At 42.7% G+C, this 20,898-nt stretch overlaps 1 protein-coding gene and 1 pseudogene across 22 annotated transcripts in view; one reads left to right on the top strand and one right to left on the bottom strand.

Moving 5' to 3' along the window:
- The window catches only part of Dock9 (dedicator of cytokinesis 9), a 333,922-nt gene that overhangs the window by 223,828 nt on the left and 89,196 nt on the right, over positions 1–20,898 (bottom strand). The window lies entirely within an intron of this gene.
- The window catches only part of LOC103726166, a 26,118-nt pseudogene continuing 12,358 nt past the window's right edge, over positions 7,139–20,898 (top strand).

Here is a 20,898-nt window from a genome sequence, read left to right as displayed (position 1 = left end):
GTGTGTGTGTGTGTGTGTGTGTGTGTGTGTGTGTATGTTACTGGAGACTGAGCCTAGGGCCCTCTGCATGCTAGGCAAGCAGTATATATACCATTAAGCTATATTCTCAACCCCATTTATTTTGTATTTTGAGCCAGAGTCTCACTAAGCTGGCCTTGAACTTGCTCTGTAATATAGGCAAATCTTGAACTTTAGCCCTTTCTGCCTTAGCCTCCTGAGTATAAAAGCCTGTGTCATCAGTTCTACCTTACTACTAATTTTTTATTGATTAAAGTTGAAAATATTTTGAATTTACTAAATTTAACAAAGTATATTTTTAAAATCAATTTCATCTATTCCTTTTCCTATTTTTAATACAACCACTAGAAAATATTAAATTATATATGTAAAAATAAATACATAAATATATGTACACACACAATTACATATATTAAAAATATTATGATTTGGCCAAGTATGGTGGTGCATGCCTTTAATTGCAGCACTTGGGAGGCAAAAGGTGGATCTCTGTGAGTTCAAGGCCAGCCTGGTCTACATACTGAGTTCCAGACCAGTGAGAACCACATAGTAAGACCCTGTCTCAAAAAAAAATTATGATCTAGGGGTTTGGTTAATGGCAGAATGCATGTCTAGCATACACAAGGTTATGGGTTTGCTCTCCAGCATTAAAAAAAAAAAACCTAATAAAATAAAAATAAGGACTTTTTAAAAATAGACAATGCTAAATTAGATGATCTCTAGTTCTGTCACTTTTCCTGGGCAGAAAACACACACACATGTACACACATTTTCCAATCCTTGGTACTTAGGTCAAATTTCTATAATCGGGCTCCAACCAAAGGAAATATTTTGAAAAATAAAGAGTGTAGCAAAGTCTGAGTGCAGTCATAAAACATGCCGCTTAGTCAGCTCTCTTTCTCCACCTCTGTGTCTGCTAGAGGTGGGGACTCCAGAGGCAGCCCCCAACAAAGCCCAGGCAAAGCCCAGCCACAAGATGCAAGACAGCTAGCTTCTGAACCCTCACATGGAAGACCACCCAACATCCAACCAATGGGATCATCAGGAGGTAAACACTTGCAGGGTAAAGTTCCTGCAGTTTGGTTACAGCAGTCAGCCTACCTTGCCTAATTACTCCACTATGAAAAGATGCCACAACACAATGGATGCCTGAGTTGCTGTTCAGGAATTATGGGGATCAGAGATGAGATGTCATCAGAATGGCATCTCAAAGTGCTGCTTCCCAACTCCAGTGTCAGGATCACCAAGCAAGCTTGTTAGAACACAGACTGCTGGGCCCTCTTCTAATCTACTCTAGGGTGATCCAGCCAAGGAGGTCTGTGTGGGAGGGTTGCTCCCCCAAAGGGCACCCCAGCTTCCCTCACCCCCAGGCCCTGTCTGAGCTGCCAGCAGCCTTGCCTCCCACAGCCCAATTTGGTAAGGCTGATTCACACATGCGGAATGCAGTTGAAAATTAGTTCTGATGAGGCCCCCTCTGCAGCTGCTGCTGGTCCTTTAAGGCATGAAGTGTGCTACAGCATACTTGAAAAGCCAAGGCTTAGAGGACAGGCAAGATTTTGCAAAGCAGTGAAGAAAATAAAAGACCCTGAAGGAGAAAGAAACTACATAACCAGAAGGTTCTGCAAGATTAGAAGAGCATGGTGTGTGGAGGGTACAATGAGACTTTAGATGAAGCAACACCCTGGGCCTGGAAAGGAGCAGAGAGAGGAAAACACCAGAAAGAGAGATGGAATCAAAATGAAGGAAGTTGTATTTTGTCATCGTCAGCTACGTTTTACCTTTGTTGATAACTGTTTAAAAGATGTATATGTATATCTGTGTATATGTACATGATCTGCCCATAGAGGGTAAACGAGGGCATCAGTTCCCCTGGAGCTGGAGTTATGGGTGGCTGTGAGCTGTTCAACATGGATGCAGGAAACCAAACTCTGCAAGAGCAGAAAAGACGAGACTACAAAATAGTCACTCTTGAAACTGCCACCCCTTTAGCATGCTCTCATTACGTGGCCTGACAGACAACTTCCCCACCATATAACTTCCTTGTCTGTGTCATAAGCAGAGTAACACTTGTTCTCAATCTACTTCACAGAAGGCTCTGGGAGATTAGATATGAAAAAATATTCTTAGGAAAAGGTATATCATTTACACGCAGAGTATGTGTTCATTTAACCAGCTATGACTCAAATCTGAAAAGACATAAATGGCTGTCTTGGGGAGAAGCAACCAGGACTGACAAGCAGGGAGGGAGGGAGAGAGGGAGGGAAGAGGAGAAGGAGGGAGGGAGGAAGGGAGGGAGGAAGGGAGGGAGGGAAAGAGGGAGGCCATGCATAGGGACAACATGCTCCACTAGGAATAATTTCCAGGAGTTCAGTTTCCAGTGCCCTCCTGCTGGTTACTGAAGACAGACCAAAATAAAACCAAATAAATTTCTCAACTCATCACACTGGGTTAAAAACCAGATGTTTACCCTGAGTCTCTTTAAAATATGATGTGTGGTATAAAAATTCTAGGATCACTGTGAACAATTTTCTACAGAATCCCAGCTCAACCTCTGACTATTCCAAATTTCCACCCCTAACATAAGTGCTTATATCTACAGGCAATGTAAGTACATTGCAAAAAGGACTGCTAAACACGAAATGCTAAAACAGGCCTCCTGTTAGTTCTGTAGCCAAATTAACTTTAGGAAGGAGATTTTAGTAAATGTTTTGTATTTAAAAGGGTCTGTATGAGCTAAATATATCCTTTATATAAAAATCAGAGAGTCCTTTCACAATTAGAGAAAGCCATTCAAGTTGTTTCTAAAGGTTTTTCTCTCACGGTAATTAGAATTATATAGCAAATACATAGAATTTGCTTATGTTGGCTAGTCAAAAATAAGCAGTTTCAGAGCTGGAGAGATGGCTCAGCAGCATGTATACAAGTGCACCTGTGTGTGCAATGGCCACATAGACCAGAAGAGGGCATCAGGTCTCCTGGAACTGGAGTTAAATGGATGATTGTTATCTACCATGTGGTGCTGGGAACTGAACCCAGGTTCTCTGCAAGAGCAGCCAGTGCTCTTAACTGCTGAGCCTTCTCTCCAGCCTCTGAAATACACTTTGCTACCCTAGATGTATATGTATAACTTCTTTGTTGAAATTTCCAGAAGTTGCATATATGTTGTGAATTTAATGTCAGAATTTTGTCATAGATTCCTAACATTTACTGTACCAAGTAGTAATACTAGAATATAAAGCCCAGTCAAAACCATAACCATTGCCACTTTTTCATACACAAAGGCTATTAAAAGATACAAACATACCAGGAGTGGTGCCAGGCATGGCAGTGTGCACCTTTAGTCCCAGCACTTGGGAAACAGAGGCAGGTGGATCTCTGTGAATTTAAGGTCAGCCTGGTCTTCATAGCAAGTTCCAGGCCAGTTGGAGCTACAGGGAGATGCTGTCTCAAAAAGACCAAAATAAAATAAAATAAAATTTAAAAAAGGCTTTGGCATAGTCTAAAATCTAATGTTTGGGATCCTGGGAGGGAGATGATCAGATGTTCATGGAAGTAAAAGTGATGATGAAAGGACAAGATCCTTGCAAAGCTGACTCTTAAAGAATTGGTGTTATGAAATTAAAAAAAAATTAGGGCTACAGAGATGGCTCAGTGGTTAAGAGAACTGGTTGTTCTTGCAGAAAAGCCAGGTTCAAATCCCAGCACCCACATGGCAGCTAAAAACCAACTGAAACTCCAGTTCCAGGGGATCCAACGCCATCTACTGTCCTCTGCAGGCATCATACAACATGGGTGTACTTACACACAAGCAATACACTCATACACTTAAAATAAAGATAATTTTTAAAATTATTTTTAAAAATTAAAGCAATGGGGGCTGGAGAGACGGTTCCACGGTTAAGAGCACTGACTGCTCTTGCAGAGGACCCAGGTTCAATTCCCAGCACCCACATGGCGGCTTCAAACCATCCTTAACTCCAGTTCCAGGGGAATCGGAAGCTCTCTTCTGACCTCCACGGCATTGCACAACACAGGTGCACTCACACACATGCAGGCAGTACACTCATACACATAAAGTAAAAATAATAAATTTTTTAAAAAATTAAAGCAATGAAGTATGGGCTTTATCTACTTCAGGAATATCCTGAACAGAATACCTATTGCCAGCATAGAACTGGTTCATGAACCACAGCAGAAGCTGAGGTACAGTTAGCATCTCCAGGGTAATAACTCTGATGTGGATGAGCTCCCAGTCCTGCCTACCCTGTATCCTTTGTACTTAGCCTGAAGTATCAGATATTCTAATCTGCTGGTTCTCAACTGGGGACAATCTTACTCTTTTTCTTGAGGGGATATCTAGTCCTATCTGGATGTAGGAATGGGTTTTGTAAAATGGACAGAATTTGGAGTAATATATTTTAATTAACCTTGCAACCAAAAAGCTACAACAAACAAACAAACTGAGCCATGTGCTCTTGTGACCTGGGAACCTCATTTTGCTGCTTTACCCAAGATAGTGAATTGAATGTAGGTATGCTTGAGAATTAACACATCTTCATTGAAAACAATGAAAATTGAGAATGCTTGACATTGTAAATATGAGATGTTTTAGGCTTAGGGATGAAAGGACAAGACTGTTGGAGAAAATATAGGTGGATCCAAAACTTGTAGTTCCCCAATTGAAGCTGGAGAAATGGTTCTGAATAAAATTATGGGTGAGGCCTCATTCAGCAGCACAGGTGACATATGGAAGAACAGGTACCCTTCAAGTTCAAGCCCACTTTTAAAAATAAAGTCAGGCTGTTTATTCAGGTATGACTGTAATGTTGGCATGATAATGTCACATCTAGAGATACTTTTGGTTGTCATGACTTATAGAAGACTGCTATGCTACTAACATCTGGGGAGTAGAGGCCAGGGATGCTGCCAAGCACTGTACAAGGCAGAGCTCTTCACAACCGAGAATTCAATGTGCTGAGGCTGAGAAGCCCTGCCCCAATCCTACCAAGGGAATGACTTTCCACACATGTAAACCTTCTTCTGTCACAAAAACATGTATTCAGAGAAGTCAGTGTGTTCATCCTATAACTCTCTATATGCTATGTTATTTATCTATAATCATAAAATATACTTACATAGTCATGCTAATTATATATAATCATGAGTGTACACAATATTGTATGTACATATATATGTTTCAATTGTTCTTAATCAAGATCAATTTATTTATCATCTTCCTTCCTTTTAATTCGCTCTTAATATGTTATTTTTATTATTTTTAATTATGTATACCGCATATGGTATGTATATGTGAGTTCAGGTGCCCTCAGAGGAAAGAGGTTTTGGATCCCCTGGAACTGAAGTATAGGCTGTTTTGAGCTGCCTGATGTGGAAATTGAGCCTTTGAGTCACCTCCCTACCCCCAATATAATGTCATTAATTTTTTAAAATTATGTTTATTTGTGTGTGTGTGTATGTGTGTGTGTGTGTGTGTGTGTGTGTGTGTGTGTGTGGACAACTTACAGGACTTACAACTTACAGTGTGTGTGTGGAGGTCAGGGGACGACTTACAGGACTTGGAGTCTCCTACTGTGTGGACCCTGGGAATCAAATTCATGTCATCAAATTCATGTCATCAGGCTTGGAAGCAAGTGTCCTTGCCCGCTGAGTCATCTCACTGGTCCTTATTTTTTAATCTATACATAAAGTTGTTGTTGTTCTTCTCTTTTCTTTCTATACATTCTTTTGTGTGACTTCTGGAAAAAGACAAGGAATATACTTAGCAAAAATCTATAGCAACTAATTTTTTCTGTCAAAGATATATAATTATTGAGCTGGGGACAAGGCTCAGTCAGTAAAGTGTTTGCTGCATAAGCATGAGGACCTGAGCTCTGATCCCCAGAATTCACATAAAAGACAGGTGTGTCAGTACACTTCTATCCCAGTGCTGAGGGGAGACGGGGGCAGAGACAGGAGGATCCCAGTGCTTGCTGGTCAAATTTAGCCAAATCAGTGAGCTCCAAGTTCAGTGAGAGATTCTGTCTCAATAAAGTAGAGAGCAATTGAGAAGGACACCCAACATGTATTTGTGGCCTATATAATGCCTATATATATCTCACATTTTCAAATAGTACATTCTGGAATCCCAACAACATCAAACACTAATATGTACATTTCTGTTCCCTTTAAATTGTAAACAAGTGAAAACTGCAATTTAGTGAGGTAAAGCTATGACTATTTTACCATTTTTAAATGAACCAGATGGTTTAAAGAAATGTACACATGAAAGAATAAAATCACTAGGATGCAAATCGTGCTACTGGTGAATCTGCTAGAAAGACAATAGCTCTCAGCTGCTGGGGACAATGTGTAGGTCATCAGCCATCAAGGACTCCAAGTCACACCATGACAGAAACAAAACCTTTGTGGGCATTTTCTTAATTTATTTCACTCATGTAAAGCTCCCTTGGGGTATAATCTGAAATAGCAGCATCACAGTGGATCATCATGAATAACTACCAGGTGAGGTAGAAGAAAGGAGTATCAGGAGGTAGGTTGAGTGTCCAAGGTTTCTAGAGGCATGGCCAGTGTCCAAGGTTTCTTCAAGCATGCCTAGAGACCAAAGTGGAATTTTCCATTAAGTAGGTTACAACATAACTAGTTTACTTACAATTGTGATAAATGTAATCAAAGAAAAGCAGAAGATGCTTCACTAGCCTGAAGTCAAATACACCTTCTTTGAGGAAGAACTAGAAGAACTATGGGAATGGAATCAAGAATAAGTTAGCATGAGCTGAGGGAGGTGCTCATGTACAAAGGCCTCAAGGGACTAAAGAGTATACCCTCCTAGGGAGACTAAAAGAGGATCCATGAGTTCTCAGTGAAGTGATTCAGGGGAGAATAACACACGATGAGCCCGGTGAAGTAAGCAGAGTACAGATCATACACACTAGGCTTTATTGGCTATGATGGGCCTATTAAGGCCTGTGTGTTTCAACCTGAGCTAAATGGAAAGCCATTAGCAGATTTTCCAATGATGGCCCCATATGAACTGGGATGAGACACAGGCCCTCAGATGCAAAGCCAGAAGACCACATATAGGTAGGTGGTGGCTAAAACAATGAGAGTGAATGACATCACCAAGGATGCTGGCCAAGGATGGAGCCCTTGGTAAGTCAGATGCTACTGTCCAATACCATGAGCCCTCCTTATCACACTGTATCCATCCGTAGCACAAACCAGAACACAAGTTCTTCCAAATCCTGATTACTTCCAAGATGAACTATTGTTAGCAATTCATCAAGATCTGACTGTGCTAAGCCGGATGTGGTGGCATACACCTTTAAACCCAGCACTCAAGAGGCAGAGGCAGGTAGATCTCTATGAGATCAAGGCCAGTCTGGTTTACATAGCAAGATCCAGGTCAGCTAGGGCTACAGGGAGACCTTGTCTCAAAACAAAAACATAAACAAGATCTGTCCACGTTAAACATTTTAAAAGCCATCTGAGCTGAGATCAATACAATTATACAATTATGTAACTTCACATATAGTGCTTCAGATTCCAACGTGACTGCACGTTAGAGTTTCTTGTATTACCCATATATTCCAATAATCAATTTCAAAATCAAGGAAGTCTGCTGAGCTTTACCTTTGTCTTTTCACAGTTCATTAAAATAATGGCTTGGAATTAAATTGCTCTACCAGTGTAAACAAACAGCACAATTTTCCTCAAAAGTGGGTCTTCTAAACTCCAAAGAAATTTCACATGTACAAAGCCCATGCTGTACTCCTTTCTCAGCTTTTGCAACAGAAAGAAAATGAGAAAAGTTACATGCTCCCTTTCTACAGTTCTGTACAGGAAAAGAAGCCTCCCTAATTGTGTGGTCAACAGACCAACATTTATTCTAGAAGACTCTACTTCATGGAGTGCTGCCCAAGGAACCACACAACTGAAGCACTTCAGGGACAACAGAAAAATCACTTAGTTGAGACTCTCAGAGGCAATTCCCACTCTCCCCTTGGACTCTTCAGAGTCTAAGTGTGAATGATTTAAAATTTTAAAGTAAAGGGCTGGAGAGATGGCTCAGTGGTTAAGAGCACTGACTGCTCTTCCAGAGGACCCAGGTTCGATTCCCAGCACCCACATGGCAGCTACGAACCTTCCTTAACTCCAATTCCACAACACAAATGTACTAATATACATTCAGGCAAAACACTCAAACAACAAAAAATAAAAATAATAAATAAAATATTTTTTAAAATTTAAAGCAAAAACTGAACTCATTCACTTGGGTCCAATATCTAAATGAAACCTTCTGTCTGACCATCTCAGTTCTAATCAGCCCCTCACCTCAGATTATTTGCCTAAAAAAATCTCTGTAAAGAAGCCCTCTCTCAAGGGCTTGTCTCCTGGTTGGCCACTGGATTCCTATCTGCCACATCTGAAATCCAAGCAAGGCAGTTGTATTGGATAGCTTTAGTGTCAACTTGATACACTAAAGCTTGAGGGTTGAGGGAGCCTCAATTGGGGAATTGCCTCCATTTGACTGGCCTGTGGCCATGTCTGTGGGGCATCTTCTTGATTATTGAGTGATGTAGGAGGGCCCAGCCCACTGTGGGCAGGGCCACCCCTGAGCAGATGGTCCTTTGTTGTTAAGAAAGCATGGTGATTTATGAAATTTGTAACTCTTTTGTATTTATGTATTTGTTTATTGAATCATCCCTGCTTCTCTGGAATAAAGCTAACTTGACTAGGGTGAAAAAAAAAGAGAGAGAGAGAGAGAGAGAGAACAGGCTGATGGGCTGGAGAGATGGCTCAGCCGTTGACAGCTCAGTGGTTAAAACACTGTTCTTACAGAAGATCGGGGTTTGAATCCCAACACCCACATGGCAGCTAACAACTGTCTGTAACTCCAGTTCCAGGGGATCTGTCAGCTTCTTCTGTCCTCTGTGTGCACTGGATGACATGGGTGCACTTACCTACATGCAGGCAATATATGCATACCCATAAAATAATAAAATATTTAAAAATAAAATGAAATTGAAAAAAAAAGAAAGAAAGCAGGCTGAGCATTGGCCAAAGGAGCAAGCCAGTAAGTAGTGTTCCTCCATGGCCTGTGCTTCAGCTCCTGCCTCCAGGTTCCTGCCCTGAGTTTCTAAGTTGGGCTCCCTGATGAACTGTGACCCAGGAGATGTAAAACAAATAAACCCCTTCCTCCCCAAGTTGGTACTGGTCAGAGTGTTTTGTCACAGCAATGGAGAAACAAACTAGGACAGCAGTAAGAATGCTAAATAAAAGCATGCATTCGCCTGACCCCCGCCCCTTCTCATTATTCACATTAGACTATTTTTCCAGGGCTCTGCCATGCATAGCTTTCACCTTTTCCTTATGAGAATTCCTTTTTCATCTCTGCATTACTAACTACAGCTCATGATGAGGCCTTCAAATGCTGGGTGATCAGGAACACTCCCTTTGCCCCAGATCTCGTGCATATTTGTTAAATAATAGAAAATACTTCCATGTGGGGATCATGGGAGAACAGTTCAGAAGTATGTTTATTAACCTCATGGTTAGGGAGGGGCTAGCTCTGCCTAAGTGTGGTATTCACCCAGCCCTACCCTTCACCAACAAAACAAATGCCTGCTGTGTCTTCCCAGGATCCAAGGCTAAGGCCATTAGGTTTTCCAATATGTACACCCCGAAACATCACAGAGACAGTGGTAAAACTGACACCACAGTGCACAGCCAAGCATTCTCCTCAGCTTTTACCTTGCGCTCAATGGGCCTGAGTGAGTCAGCTGAGAACAGCTGTCATGGGGACTTGAGTAGAGAGCAGAGCCTTAGAGCAACCAGCAGGCATGGTCAGAGAAAAGCCATTGTAAATGGTATGATACACCCTGGGCAATGCACAGCTCTACTCATCTCACCTCCAAATGAAACGGAAGTCTCCTGAGGGTAGAAACCACCCCACCATGCTGGTTTAAACTTTGTGGACCCTCTGGGCATCAACTAAGGCTGATCACTTGTCTAGGCAGGCAGACAGAAAATGCCTGTCACCAATTATGTAATGAGCACTTGAAGGCCCTCTTTAACCTCGAGTGCACTTATAACATTCCTGGCCTTGGTTTTCATCTGAATCATGTCGGCAGAATCCCAGGCCAAGCTGCCAAAACTCTTTTAAGAATTTCCAACCCAAGAGACTTGGTTAAATCTGTTAAGGAAGAAGATCTGTGGTAATAGGAACCAGCACCTCTTCTTTCTAGACCACTCCCCAAAGTCTCCACCCAAATGAGCTCCCCAAAGAGAGCTCAATCACAGAGGTACTGGTAACTCAACAGCCTAAACTGGAGACATCAAATGCTTCTGAACTATCCACCTTTCTATGCTCTGCTTCCCAGTATGGGACAGACTGTCCATCATGGTAGGCAATCCAAAGCCATCTGGATTTGCCTATCGATCTAAGCAACTGGAGTTGTGTTCCTAATGCTGTTCCACAGTGGGTTATCAAAATTGGTTTACAATCCCAAACACAAACACACAGTCAGTGTGTGGTAGAGGAACAAAGCCATCATATCCTGGGGAAGAGAAAGAGGAAGCAACCTCAGAGTCATGGTTTTGCTATGGAAATCACCTGACCAAAGATAACAGGATGGACAGGAAGCCAAAGATAATGACCAGCTCCCCCTGTTACTGTCATGATAAAAAAGACCCAACCCAAACTCAAAGACACAAACACAGCATGCTGAGGCACTGTGTATTTTAGAAATTAAACCCTAGTGTAGCAGTGGCTTAAGTTCCTTCAACAATCTTTCCAACTAATTAATCCTTTTCTTCCCACGCTCAGAGGATGGGTGGGAAGGTGGGGCCTGGAACATGGGTCACAGGAACATGTGATCACAAACACACACATAGGGGTACACACACACACACACATACACACACACAAACACAGGAAAGTGATCAAAGAGAAGATATATCAAAACAAATCTTTTCAAAAAGGAAAAAAAAAAAAGGTTTAGGTTGCTTTTTAAAAATTCATTTCCTAATAAAATTCTTAAGTGATGACCCCTCCTCTTTGTTTCAAGATCATCTGGGCTTCTCCTGCATTCTCTAATTGCCTACTGGGAGCCAGGTCTGACATGTCTGGGGTTGCAGGACAGGCGGCATAAACAGCCCTAAAACTTACCCTCAATATTTCTTCTTTCTTTAATGTTTATTTTTTAACAGAAAGAGGGTGGTAAGAATTCATATAAACAAATAAGGTCTTAAATTAGTCTGTTGTAGCTAGAGGTTGTTTTTAAAATTAAGACCATTCCTGCATGCTTTGCCTTTGGATGGTAGCCAGCCCTTTTCAGATAAACACACATCTGCACAAACTATCAGAGTTTCCACTTGTACAACACTGGTCACAAGAGAGTAGGATTTGGACAGCGGCCTGCATCCTTCTGTAACACAGCAGCCCAGAGGCGGCTCAATACTCAGGGGAAAAAGTAAGAGGACACCAGGCCTCAGCTCTCTCCCATCTAAGTTCTCAAGCACCACCAGTGCGCCCTTGTCTGTCTTTTGGCAAAGAATTGAGGAAATCCCACTGAGTTTTTTGAAATCAAGAGAAGACAATGATGGGGGTGGGGGGGGTGCTCAAGAGTGGCAAAACATTTAGGGCTCTGCCTGCCTTCAATGCCTCCTCACTGCAGACCTCCATATCTAATCTGTAAACTCGATAGTTTGGTCTGACCCTTGACTCTGAGACAAATACAAAAGGGAGTGCTGCCCACCAACTTTAGTTAGAAACAGGAAGGGAGCCTTTTAATAGCCTTTCTCTGCATTTTTTCCTGTTGCTATGTTATATACTGAAGAGGAAGGCCCCTTAGTATTGAACACAGACTCCAGAACACCAGTAGACATGGACTTGAATGTACAAGCAACATCTTTCTGCCCTCTCCTGTACAAGGCCCCAGGATTCTAGAGCCAACAATGCGCCCTGCAGGTATTTTCAATTCAAAAGAACAGCAGCCAGCCTACCCAAAGAAAGAAGCCACATTCCCACACTCATCCTCCTGGAACATAGTAGGACTTGCAGGTAGCAAGACATCTACAGAAAAGGCTAGTCACTGAAAATCTCAGCCTTCCCCAAATCAGCATTTGAAATTTGCTACAGAAAATAAACTGGAAAACTGTCACCTAATTGGAAAAGAAAGCAGAAAAATGAGGTGAGAATTTTCTTCTGTTAATCAGAGCAATAACCCAAAGCCAACAATGGGACTCTGGCACACAGACTCCATTCAGTTTGGTAATGAATGACACACTGCTCCAAAGCTTCCCAGAATCCCTCAGTGCCACTCATAGTTAACAAACTCAAACTCCCTTCTAAAATGCAAATACCCTTGTGCAGATATTGGTCTGTTGGCTATTTATATCAGCAGTGTGACTCTTTAAAATCAGATAAGAACCTAACATGTAGCTGAGATCATTCACACACTGAAACTGTAAAGTTCTGACAGTGATTAAGAGACAGTGGGGGTAGAATCTGAGCTCCCTAGGGTGGGTGGTGGCCACCCAGAGGATGAGCCACAGAGAGGGAGACTAGGGGGGCAGGTAAAGGGGAAGGTAAAAGAGGCCTCTAAGCATTTTCTGGCCTTGGTATATCAACAGCCTTCCTGCAAAGAAAAGCCTCCCACAGGTCAAAGGCACAGTGCAAACACGGACTAGATTCTCTTCACTCCCACTTAACCACTACAGAACTCATTTCCTAAGTAGTATGATTGGTGTGGCTGTCTCCATGCACTGCCTTTCATTTACTGGCCAACATGAAACCACTGAAATTGGGTTTGAAATGCTCTGTTCTGGGAGAGGCACTTTAAGTAAAGCAGTCCCAGATGGCTTTAATAGAGGAAACTGGAAGTGCTAATTCTCTGGTACAGGGTCCTCACTCCTGCTGATAGTCTGAATGAAGAAGAGCATTGATCTCCTCAGCCTGTTTGGGCATGGGAAGCCAGACTACACTGGAGCCCTCAGCTCTTAAAGGCCCTCTGGGGCCTTTCTGCTAGGCTTTTCTCGAGTGTTTGGAAAAGGAAGCTGGATACTATCTTGGGAGAAAAATAAGAAGATGCACCACCACTTCCAAGGGCCTTCTAAGACATCACACGAAGAGATTAACCTAAACTAGCTCTCACAGTCTCAACAAGATGACCACCAGCTGATAGCTGAGAAGAACCAGGGGCCTTTCTGACAGGAAGGGTGACATAGCATGAAGCTTCAGAAGGAGAGAGCTTGGGAGTCTCAGACACCTGCTGCCAGGCAAGGGCAAGTAAGGGGAAGCTTCTAGACCCTCCCTGGAGCTCCTCCCAAGGTCCTCTACTTCACCTGTGTCCTAGTTTGTTCTTTATTGCTATGACAAAATACTCTGACCACTACCAACTTGGGGAAGAAAAGCTTTATTCAGCTTACATCTCCCAGGTCACAGTTCATCAGGGAGCCCAAGGTAGGAACTCAGGGCAGGAACCTGGAGGCAGGAGCTGGAGCACAGGCCATGGAGGAACGCTGCTTACTGGCTTGCTCCCCTGGCCCCTGCTCAGCCTGCTTTCTTATGCAACACAGGCCCACCTGCCCAGGGGTGGCACCACCCACAGTGGGCTAGGCCCTCCCACATCACTCATCAAGAAGATGCCCTTCGGACATGGCCACAGGCCAGTCCAATAGAGGCAATTTCCCAACTGAGGCTCCCTCAACCGAAGTGTGTTAAGTTGACACTAAAGCTGTCCAGCACAACCTGTATTCATCCTTTCCTACTGTTTTCTTTTAAAAGGGACTCCAACTTGGACAAATGACAGGGCCCCACAAAAACTGGACCTGTCTCTGGCCTGGAGATTTCTCAGGCAGCCCAACTCAACAAGATCACATGTAATTTATGAGCTATCTTCATGCGCCCCACCCACACATCTACCCCTTCTGACTAGTGGCATTGTCACCTCCTGTGTCAGAGGCACTGCCCATGCCCTGTTCTTCATCCACTCCCAGCATGCAATAGTCAAGTAAATGCTAGTTTCAGAAAGTATCCTGACCTTCCATTTGGCCTTTTCCCTCCATTCCCCCCAGTAGTTCGGGTGGGGGACTCTGAATTTTTAGCCCTAGCCCAGTCTTTCGCTGTGATGCCACTCAGATGTAACAGGAGGGACTATCTCACTGCACCTCCAAAGGCTCTGCAGCTTCTAGGCTGGAAAACAGGCTACTCAGCCTACAGGCTACTTGCCACATCCTGACCAGTTCAACCTGACCCCAAACTCTGAGCTTCTCCACATTCCTTGAACAACAAAGGGACAGGCTCCCGACTTCATGTATAACCTCCACACTCATACCCTAACATCCCAGACCTTGGAGTTTATCCCTCAAAACCCTGCTCAGACCTCACATCTTCATCCCTTCTCTGACATGCCCGTCAGTCCATGCATGCAAACCTTTGCTATTGCATGGAATTCAACAACTTTTTTTTTCCTTCAGTTCACTTTTGTTTCCCAAGCTAGACCCAGATACAGGCCTGTTCAGCTGTGCTTTTTTTTTCATTTGCAGCTGTTGCAGGGTTCACTCACTTCTGAATATGTTTCCATTCTCCTTGACTTAGCTTTTGCCACTAACTTGGCCTTTATACCTTGCAGATGAATTCACAGGCACAGGCTGCTCTGACAAGTGCACTCTGGTGTTAGGGAAGCACACAAGGCTCTGGAACCAAGCTGCTGGGCTCATACCTGGCCTTAGCTGTTTTATGTTGTTATTCTTATTTAAGTTTGTTGTTGTTACTGTTGTGAGACAGAATCGTACTATGTAGCCCTGGCTGGCTTGGAACTCACCATGTAGCCAGGCTGGCCTCACCCAGAGACCCGCCTGCCTCTGCTGGGATTAAAGTGTGCACCACCATGCCTGACAAATCTAGCCTTCTTACTTAGCTGCAGAACTATTGATGTATTTATGCTTTTTCTTGTCCCTTGCTATCTTTATCTATAAAAAAAGGTAACCAACTAGCTCATATGGTGTGGTTTTAGGATTAAAAAACTGAACAGACATTAAGAGCTTAGGATATACTGCATGTGATAAACAGTTTACACTTAAGGAACGTCAACTTTTCTGAGGGAGACAAGGGGAGGAGGATGAGCTGGAAGACCGCTTTATTCAATGATTAATTAATTCTTGTCTACTATATAAACCCCTTCTAAAGGGTAAAGGGGATGTCTTGAAATTCTGTGATACCCAGCAGTATATTGTATATACAGAATATTTTGTTAACTGTTTTAATGAATAAGAAAGATGGTAGCCTTTGTTTGTGAATTGGGGGTAAGGGGCTTAAACAAACAAGAGGCTCAAGCAAAATTCTTCAAACTGAGTATTTATCCCACTATAATCCTATTTGCAAATGCAACTCAAGATATTTTCAATTCCCTTCCTAAGCCCTTCCTGGGGCTATTCCTTTCTGAATCTTCCCACCAGGAAGCCTCATCCCCTTCATGGCTACCTTGCCAGATATCTCTCATTTCTCTCTGCTGGGATCTAACACAGTACCACTGTAGTCAGGATGTCTACAACTGAAATTTGCCTCTCCATCCCAATCAGAGAGAGAGAGAGAGAGAGAGAGAGAGAGAGAGAGAGAGAGATTCCTCCCATGTCAGCACCTGGCACCCTAGAGGTACCTGAGGCAGAACACTCACCTCTTTCCTCTGGTTTAACCTGGCTCTTCTCTCATTGAATTTTCTCTGAAATCCAGATACTTCTCTTCACCTCCAAGGCCACTTTACCTCAGCCACTGTCACCTTGTCAGAATGATCTCATTAGTGATCCTATTTTCAGAATTTCCCTTTCTCTAATCCACGAGTCTGCAATCTGAGTGAGCTTTTTCTAAAACAGGACTCTGACCAGGTCTTTCCTTGTTTAAAATTTTCAGTATCAGACCTATAATCCCAGCATTCAGGAGGCTCAGGCAGGAGAATTATGAATTGCATACTAGCCTGGGCTAAGGAGCCAGACTCTGTCTTAAAATCATCATCATCATCATCATCATCATCATCATCACATCATCAGCATCAGCATCATCAGTATCATCACCATCTTCAGTATATGACTCTCTAACATGTTGAAATAAAGATTCAACAAGACCCATTATGAATTTGTCCCTGCTTACCTCTGCAGCCTCGTTGGTCACCTTTGTAACCCACCGCCCCCCCGTCTCTCTCTCTCCCTCTCTCTCTCCCACACACATACCTGTCTTTAGCCTGACAAGGCCCCTCTAGCACTGTGGAGTTATTAACAGCTCCAGGAAAGCTTCTCTCTCACACACACATACCTGTCTTTAGCCTGACAAGGCCCTTCTAGCACTGTGGAGTTATTAACAGCTCCAGGAAAGCTTCAGCTTTACTTCCATGGGACTCATCTAAAAAATGGCTCTCTTACCCTTCTACCTGGTTAAATTCTTCTACTGGGGGTCTTTGATGGTCTCTCCTGCTACCCACACTCACTCCTACCACAGCCCAGATCCCACTTACTAGCTCTATAAGCCGTCAGAGACCAGAATTTGTGGTTTCTTCAATCGTAACACCCTATGATTAGCAGGTATCCAGTAGCTGTTTGATGATTGAATTATTGGAGGGCAGGAGGCAAGGTCAATATCTGAGAGCTCTTTTCCAATTGCTCTTCAAAAATAAAACACAGAATAATAATTTATAAGCTGATTATCCGATAATGTTACCTAGTTCACAGTCTAGAGAACATACAGAGACTACCAAAGCCAAGAAAGGGTGAAATGATTTAGCACATGAGACTGCCACCATGCCCACATCTGAACAAACTCTCACCACAGAGACTTGGCACAGGCACAACCTACCCAAGATGGGAAGAAAGCCAGGTATGGTGGCACATGAACAGAATCCCAGCACTTGTGGGGCAGAGGGAGACAAGTGAATTCAAGGACAGGCTTAGCTACAAAGTAAGACTGAGGCCAGCCTGGGCTACATAAAACACTGGCTCAAAAAACAGAACCAGAAAAGAAGAAGGGAAGGAAAGGGAAGGAAGAGGAGCAGGAAACCTCAACTGGCAACTAGTTCAAACTTGTACTTCTACTTAGTCACAGTTAGAATTTTCTAGGGTGTTCTTTGACTGGAAAATGTGTTGTTTGGAATGCATCCTCAGAAATTGTTCATTGATGCTTGAAAATGGCAAGGTTCCCTCTTATCCAACATTCTAACACTAAGCTGACAACAGAAGTTACACAGACACACATGCAAACACACATGTGTACTTACTATACAAGCACCCAACCCTTCACAAACACATATAAAAGGTAAGGAAGGACATTTATTATCTTTAGAATTTGTAGGATGTATAAAAGGTGACTAGAATTTACCCTCTCCGTAAAGACATAGACAGATTCTCTTCAGACATGCACATACTTTGGAATCTCCGCTAACACCTTTGCTCTTATCTTCCTGAGAGTCTTTTGTTACTAAAGACCGGATATATAGAAAAATGGAGAAGCAAACCAAGGTTACTGAGGATGCAGCTGCTGAAACAGAATTTTTCTTTCATTAAAATGAACAAGAAAAATCCATATAAAGACCAGCATGATCTGCTTTATGAACAGGCTATTTCCTGAGGAAAGGCATTTACAAATACACTTAGTCCTACACTCATAACTTAACCCTTAGCTCCAGAAACTCAGCCAATGTATAATAGGTGTCAAATATCTGCCTACGAACTTTGAAGAAAAAAAGATCACTTAGTTCAGCAACTTATGCAGCATAATCTGTTTATTCCATTTTTAAAGATTTTTAAAAAAATATTTATTTATTTTATGTGTATGAGTGTTTTGCCTGGATGTGTGTAAGTGCACCCACGTAGCACAGAGTCCATGGAAGCCAAAGGATGGCGTCAGATCCCCTGGAACTGGAGTTAAGGACAGTTGTTAGCTGCTATATAGGTACTAGAAATTGAACCTAGGTCCTCTGCAAGAATAGCCAGTGCTCTTAAACACAGAGCCATCTCTCCAGCCCCAAGATTTTATAATGTGCTTCTGTGTGTGTGTGTGTGTGTGTGTGTGTGTGTGTTTTATGTGCACTATGTGTGTGCAGATGTCCAAGGAGGCCAAAGGTATCTCATTCCCTAGACTTGGAGTTAAAGGTGATTCTGTGGGTGCTGGGAACTGAACTCAGTTTATCTGCAAGAACAGTAAGCACTCTTAACCAATAAGCCATCTCTCCAGCCCCCTGTTTAGACACAGTCTGAGGTCTTTAAATGTATTCCATTTTTCTTGAAATGCAATAAAGTGGCAACTGCAGAAGCACTCTACCTTCAACAGTGCATACAGACCAGTGCAAAAGCAAAGGCTAATACATAGAATATAATACTACATAAGGAATGGCATTTTGGGGTCATGGGGGTAGATAGGGATCAAATTAGGACCTCAACTTAACTATATGCCTAAGCACATTTGAAATCTACTAAAACAGAGTCAGCAAGCTGTCTTTGAGGGCCAGATAGTAAGTTATTGTAAATCAACTAATAAGTACAATGGGTCTCTCTCGTAATAATACAACTCAGCCACCATTAAAGTACCCACAGACATCTATGGCTAGTACCAATAAAAGTATTTATTACCATGTGCCATGTAGATAAAGCTTGGGCAAAGATCAAACGTTCTCACATAAACCTTGCCTACACATAACAGTACCAGACTGGTAGAACTAACCTTCTTGGATGTTTAACAGCCATACTATGAGGCCTATACTAATTTGGACAGAGGGACATAAGGATAGGTTTTGCTCCTTTCCCTCCTAGGTTGACTAAGCTCCAGGAGACTATGAGCATCTCTCAAAATGTCCTGTAACCATGGTGAGCCACCTGTCCTCTTGATCAAGGAGACCGTGGGGACCCCACCAGATGGACCCCACCAGACTGGACAGTGTCCAGTCTACAAAGAGGAGGGTCAACACTTCCTCCATGCTTCCAAGCGAAGCCAGCCATGGTCGAGCAGAACTTTGACTTATCTTCACATTGATGGAACTGGTAAAAAATGGAGCCAGGGGCTCCTCCCCAGCCGATGTTACCCCTGAGGAACAAATCCTCAAACGACCTTAAGAATAAAAATAAATTGGTTTATCTGGGCCAACTGTAGGGTGTTAAACATCCAAAAGGAAAGTATAACCAAAGATTAAAGGGATCAATGTAATTCTTTGAGAGTCCATGTGTATAGCTAAAGGCTACATAACAAGAAACAATGCCAGACAGGAGATTGAGTTGTTTGAGTTGTTTGCCAGGGTGGCCCAAGAGACTCCGAGACAGTAAACCAGCATAGAACTTGGAAAATGAACAGCAGACCCCAAACTTATCTAAAGGAATATTGACAACAGGTTGCTGCTAGATGAGGAACAGCTGATCATCCTAAAACAAGGCTCTCTACATAGGCTGACTAGATTCAGCAGATGGACAAGCACTGGGGAATGGCTAGGGGCGCCAACAACACAGTGGACAGTAACAGGGATGACAGAGTATATGGGCTCCAGTGGGGGGAGGGAGGGCTATGGGAGGGTGCCTTGGGAAGTGGGTACATAGATGAATAAGATTGTATGGGATGTTCTGTACGATATACACACACACACACAAAATATTTTTTAAAAAGACAATTGAGGAGGAAGCATAAAAATTTAGTTCATGTTAATTAGTAGAAGTGATAAACATTACCATTGAAATCTACCTGATGATTTTATATCCATACTCAGGTGCCAAGGATCCAAGTGTAACCGACTGTGACTAGTAATAATCAGATACATAGAGATCAAAGACACATGTGCAAATATATAAGCTTTAATAACATTAAAAATGTAGGAAACAGCATATTTTAAAATGAAATGGAGATCTTCTTTAAAGGATAAAAACTCATTCAATTTTATGTCTTACAGGGTTTACACTGAGTTCAAAATTGTATAACTGTATTAATTCAACTGTGAACCTAAAAATTTGCAGCCACTTTTGAAAGAGATTTATCCTTGCTCTGGAAATTTTTGCTGAATATGTTAAAGCTGTAATGAAATGCTTCTTCTAACCATGTGGTTATTAAATAAAAATAAATATTTTTAAAAGATTATTTATAAAAGCAAAAGGGAGCCATATTTGCTCCTACAGGCTATCACTTGCTGATCCCTAAGCCAAAAAGATAAATAGTAAATAAACAAAATACACTACAAGGAGCTGAAAAGATGGCTCAGCAGTTAAGATGGCGGCTCTTGAAGAGGACCCTGGTTTGGTTCTCAGCACCCACATGGTAGCTAACAAACACCCACAACTCCAGTTCTAGGGGATCCAAAGCCCTCTTCTGGCCTCCACAGGCATTGCCATTGCACAACATGGATGAACTTCCATACATGCAGACAAAGCACCCATACACACACAATAAACATTAATAAATCAAAAAAAAATTAAATATACTATGAAAGAAAATGCTGGCAAGTATCTAATCTCAGATAGGCAAGAAAATCTAAGTATAAAAGTCATAGAAGACTACTATCCTCAGGCCTCTTGGGGTAAGTCTATAGCGCAGCTCTCCGCGCCGGAACTCCCTAAGCCACATTCACCCTTCCATCGCCCCCCTCGCCGTTCTATACTCCTAGTTTGAGCCCTGTGCCATTCCTAGTCTTGGGGCCCCAGACACCCGGGGAACCAATACTGCTTCCTGACCCTTCACATACAGAGCAACTCAGTCCCTTTTCTTGGGCTCCAGGAGCACCGCTTCCGGTCCTGACCCCGCCCTCACCTCTCTCTGCTTCCCTGGGCCTGCATCACCCGCTAACTCTCCTAGCCTGCACTCCTATCCTCAGGCCTCTTGGGGTAAGTCTATAGCGCAGC

This window comes from Nannospalax galili, unplaced genomic scaffold (genome assembly GCF_000622305.1).
Source record: "Nannospalax galili isolate Female #2095 unplaced genomic scaffold, S.galili_v1.0 scaffold528, whole genome shotgun sequence".
NCBI lineage: Eukaryota > Metazoa > Chordata > Mammalia > Rodentia > Spalacidae > Nannospalax > Nannospalax galili.
Note: the sequence above shows the minus strand (reverse complement) of the source record. Positions and strands in the feature narration are given on the sequence as shown.